Source organism: Sorghum bicolor, chromosome 8 (genome assembly GCF_000003195.3).
Source record: "Sorghum bicolor cultivar BTx623 chromosome 8, Sorghum_bicolor_NCBIv3, whole genome shotgun sequence".
NCBI classification, from domain to species: domain Eukaryota; kingdom Viridiplantae; phylum Streptophyta; class Magnoliopsida; order Poales; family Poaceae; genus Sorghum; species Sorghum bicolor.
The window spans coordinates 11,977,834-11,983,693 of NC_012877.2; positions in this window are offsets into that span (position 1 = coordinate 11,977,834).

The following is a 5,860-nucleotide window of genomic DNA, read 5'->3' on the forward strand; positions in this document are numbered from 1 at the left end:
ACACGACGATCTCACCGGCGTGGGGGTCGGGGTAGCTCTCCCCCTCCGGTGCCCTCCAGCCACCGAGCTCTGGGCTGTGCAGTAGCCCCATATCGACGAGGTCACCGAGGGACTTTGCGGTGCTGCGGGATTTCTTCCATTCCTTGGCCATCAGCTCGGCCCTCTTCTTCGAGTCGCTCTTCGCCATTGGAGGTGCGGAAGTGGATTCGAGTTTGGAAGGTGCAGGCGATTGAAGGAGGCAAGAGCGGAAGGCTTGAAGGCAATGGCAGGGTAAGCAGTACAGGGGAAACTGTCGAGCTCTTATAAACCACAACTTCACCCCTCCCACTTCCCGCATTCTCGGGAAGTGGGCGGGCCATACGGCGGATACGGTGTTTCGGTTTTCAATGATTATCGACAATTAATGCGGCGGAGTTTTCGTACAAATTGATGGTTTCCTTTTCTCAAACCGCGCAAAGGGCGGCCGTACAGTTGCCAGGCGCAACTTTTCATGCATCCATCTGACATCCCGTCAGGAGGTCTCGTCACGTCAACTTTTTTCTGGAAATTTTTTTTCAAAACAAGCAGACAGAAATGGCAGAGAGTCAACAATCCGGGGACTGCACCGACCACCGAGCACTTGATGCTCGGGGACTGGTCGCCCAGTCTATTAACTCGGAACTTCAACGACTGCACCGACCACCGAGCACTCGATGCTCGGGAACTGGTCGTCCAGTGTAGCAACTCAGAACTTCAAGGAGCGCACTGACCAACGAGCACTTGGTGCTCGGGGACTGGTCGTCAGATTTGTTGAGACTGCTCTGACCACCGAGCGCTTGATGCTCGGGGACTGGTCGCTTAATTTATTGGTTTGGAAATCAGCAAGCTGAACTGTTCGCCGACCATTGTACACCCAGGGACTAGTTGACCAGCTCGGCGAATTGCAAGCTCTATGGTCAATGAGCATGAGATGCTCGGGGACTGGATAATTTTGGTTTTTTTTAGACCTTGCTACAAGTTTCATACTTCGCCTTCCAGCAACCTCGGGGACTACATCGGTACGATGCATCTAGCGATGCATCTCACATTCAAAGCAGCTTTGGAGATTCTTCATTGGACCCTGGCACCACGTGACTACGTCACCTGCTACCAGGCTCGGGGACTAAGTGGGCACACTTCACCTTGCGGTGAACTTGCTTGTCTTTTTGATGGACTGTACTTTTCAGGAAAGTAAAGTGGGCACACTTCACCAAAAAAGGAATATTTTTTCTCAAGAGCACCATGCATTCTTCGAACAATTGGCTTCTTCGATGATGAAGTTAATTGGATGCATTTAAATTTATTCAAACTGTTGTCGCAACTATTTGGGCAATTTTCATAATGATTGAAGATATTAAGTTTCATTGGTCGAAGAAGCTCAAGACGGCGTGTTACTTCACAATACATGGTGCTCGGGGACTAGCTGTGGGGGTATAAACCCCTATACCCTTACGGCTAGACTTGGGCCAGGAGGCTTGGCCCATTACGAGACAAGTTCGAAGCTTGATCCGACAGCTTGGAGTTTCACGCAAGGGAACAAGACGTGGAGATCAAGCAACATTCTAGTCGGTTAGAATAGGAATTGATACCGAACTATCTATGGCAATTGTAACCGACTAGGATTAGTTGTCAGATCTGTAACCCTGCCCTCCGGACTATATAAGGAGAGGCAAGGGACCCCCCTAGGACCTATTATTCTCTCAACACAATCCATACAACAAGACGCAGGACGTAGGTATTACGCCAACTCGGCGGCTGAACCTGGATAAAAAGCTTGTCCGTGTCTTGCGTCACCATCGAGTTTGTAGTTTGCGCACCGTCTACCGATAAACTACTACCGTGGGTATACCCCAAGGTAGACTGCCGACTAGCTTTCGTCGACACGAACGGGACTCTCAGTTTTCTCAGTCGTCCTGGGATTTGCTGGATGGCGTAGTCGGTGGTTCCGGCGATGCCTGCTCTTCTTGTATAACTATCTTCTCTCTACACACCTGACTCGGTGCTACGGTCTCCTCAGGACAGTTCTATTCGAGTTGTATGTCTTCAGACCTTACTACTTCTCCTTCGTAGTCTGCCCATCCGTCCTTGATGATTTGCCTCCTCTGGTTGCCGTTACGTCGTCTTCTTCTTGTCCTCACCTTCAATCTTTCAGAATGTCTAATCTGGCATCTGGAGGCTGAATGTATGTCGGTTTTAGGGGCATGGTTCCGAACAGGAGCTGATAGGTGACTGGGTCGTCCTTTTTGGTCAGGAACGGTGACTTAAGTTGATGATCTTGACCTCCTTGAACTGCAATGACCATCTTAGCTGACTCGGTCCACATTTGCTTGTTCCTGTTCCTCCTATTGGTCCTCTTCCTTGATTCATGCCGGGATTGCTCTGAGATTTGTGTAGTCTTGTTCTTGAAGGAAAATGTCTCCTTCCTCCCCTTGATGTAGAAACTGATATTGGTAGCACTATCGTATATGGCAGCTCCCGAGATGTTCAGGAATGGCCTCCCTAGGATGATAGGTGCCCTCTCATCAGTACCAGTCTCTATCACCACAAAGTCTGCTGGGGCGTACAAGGTACCAACTCAGACGCAGAGGTTCTTCAATATTCCCTTTGGGAAACTGAGTGCTTCTGGGAAGTCCACCATGCCGATGGAGATCGGGATGACGGGGCGTCCTGGATCGCCTCTCTGAGTAGTTAGGCCTCTGTTGATTCCAACCTTGATTTTGTTGAGGACGGTTGTAATAGTACTAGTAGTAGTTGTTGTTATTATAGTTCACGTCCTCAAGCATTTCAAGGCAGTGATTGCATGAGTGTCCAGTATATCCAGTGTGTTTATGCTCGTAGATCCAGGTTCTTCACTTGGTGGAGTCTGAGAGTTGTAAAACTCCTTCATATTTTGCTCGAAGTGTACCTGCTCATAGAGACAAGGCAGAGAGTGCATGGGCCCTGTTGGTGGAAAACACCAACAGAACCAAAAGTGTATTTGTTCTTCTCTAACCTTAAGCATAGTGAGCAAGACAAAGTTGATGGATAATAAGATCATGAGTATAGCATTTAAAACATTTGTCAGATCAGATTGCTCAACCTAATGGAAAGATAATCTATCTATATTTATGTGTTTTTTATGTATCTTCCAAACATTGAGTGTGCAACATTTTAGCTCATATGGTTAGGAGTGTGGGATCACAAAGGTGGAAGGACTAAACATATTGAATCGATTGGGTTGGTTAATCTAGAGTTGTAAATCATACATGTTTGTCTCTTTTATTCATGTGAACGCCAGAACCAAGGAGAAGCTTATAAAAGTGATAGTCAAGTACCTTAAGATGTTACCTACTTGAAGAGTGATGGTACAATATCACCTTGTGGAAGCTTTTCTTTCTTAGCGGTTGTGCATCGTGCTTGTGGCACCCTCCATGGATCATCTCTTGTGAGCTATGCCTTCCTTGTGTAAATTGTTAACCTTTATGTGTCTCTCTCTTTGTCTCTAATGTGGGTTTATCTCAGGACTTCCCAGGTCGATATTGAAAGTTTTCCTATAGGGGTTAGTCCAACAAAATATCCAATATCTACTATAGCATACTATCGGCTCAAAAATCAACCTAGACACCATGTCTAATTTGATTTAGGAGGGCGTTTTAACCTAAGCACCATGCTTAATTTAAAATCCCTTAGAAGTAAGATCATCGTTCCTAAACTAAGCACCATGCTTAATTAAGAGATAAATGAAACTACTCCAAACCTAGACATATACTAAAGCAAATAAAGGTAGCATGAGAGCATTTATAGAGATCTACTCAAGTGGAGATGAAGTAGTGTGATTAGTATTTAACAAATTGAGCATGTCTCAAAGGTAGGGACAACCAACATAGAAACATGGCAAAGGATGTTTTTATGTAAAGTACTCCCCAAGCTTGAATTTTGCAAAATTCAAGTTTGGATGAATTTAATTTAATGTTGTATGATGATTGGTTGGACATACCTTGTGCTTGTCATTCATCCGATCTTCTTGCTCCAATCTTGGAAAGGTTAGTGACAAGAATACCCGAAGGAATTTTTTACAATTATCCTTATATGCTCAATACACAAGGTAATGTTGTAAATAATTAAAAGCTTATGTTACGATCTAAGCTTGTCCTTGGGAAACCATCAATTTATGTCGGCAAAGTGGTTTCCCCTCCAACGCTGACCTATATCAACTCAACGAGATCTGCAATATTTATTATAGACATATGCATCGATAACCGCCCTTTTAAGGTTTTTATAAATAGAAAGCATGAGGGGGTTGGAGATCTTGAATGTGGTGATGTTGGAAAAACCAATGGATTGGTAAGATGTTGCATATGAGCATGGAGTAAATGAAGTGGCTATGAAATAAATTCCATGCTCATTAATGCTTGGAGTGAAATCCATTTGGTATGGTGAAAATGGTAGGGTGAGTGTGGTAAAAAAAAGAAAAGAAAAAGGATACACGGACGACTTGGTTCGAAACTAGCACAACTACTGTTCCCCCGCAACGGCGCCAGAAAGCTTGTTGGGTATTTTAAACGCAAACAGAAAAATCCGCAAGCGCACGGATACCGATGTAGCTTTCAGCCGGGAGTATTCCAGAGTATCGATTTTCCACAGGGAACGTGAGTGTACTAATTAAGATTCAAGATCGCCCAAGGATAACTATATAATTATTTTTGGTGGGAAGAGAGAAAGTTTCCGAGAGTTCTCTAGTTGATCTAAGAATCAAGAATTACTTCAAAGATTATTGTTGGGTATTCTTAACATCATTACCAAAAGTAGACTAAGTTCTCTAAATCTAGTAACGGTGCCAAAAATGCCAAACCTATCCCTCACACCACTTAAGCCAAGTTGTCATCCCCAGCATGACATGAGAGACGCGGTATTGAAATATGCAATTGCTCTTCTAAATAAATAATGAATGGGATCTGCAAGCGCACAGATTAATACCGATGCAGCATTTTAACCGGGAAGTATTCCAGGTATCGTTATTTATATTTTTACCACTGGGAAGGGATTAGCAATCATCAATATTGATTACAGAATAGAATATGAGATTGAGCATCTATCATTGCATGTATAATTGAGAACATTATATCTAACTCTTCATACAGGGATAAGTGTCACATAAAAGATATATGAAATAATAATAGTGACAAGGATAACTAATCTGATCTAGCCACATAATAAATATGATAAGCACCTCAATTAGATACTCTAGAAAGTCATTAGCATGGTATTAGAACGAACTACAAGAATATTCCCTAAGTTATTCTCAACTATATAGTCTAGCATTATCATAGTTAGTGCAAGCATACTTAGCAATCCTTGTGAGACAAGACTACGCCCATGCATAGTGATATTAGCAAGGAATATGAGAAACATAGCAATCACTCCCCTGTAATAATGTTGCTCTGCCAGCCCAATACACGAGAGGGGGACTATATAAGAATCAATGAAGCTGTCACTATCACGAACCACCCCACGATCTGGCATATTGGGTACAAACGCAGATAAATACGGTATAAGCACCACGCCTACACAATATCTATCATTTATCCATGGATCCGATGGATAAACGCTATACGATCCTAAGCATGTATATAGATCGAATCTAACTAAGCCAAGTACATAACTATGATAAACTAAAAACAATATAATCTTGAATATAAGCAAGTAGAGCAAAGTCATAAGCAATATATTGAAGTAGAACAAAGTCATATTCATAATATTGAAGAACAAAGATAATTAGAAAGTAATTAGAAGCACAATTAGAGAATTACCAAGAATCCTCTTGACAGATCCGGAAACCAATCGAAGATTGACTCCTTCTAGT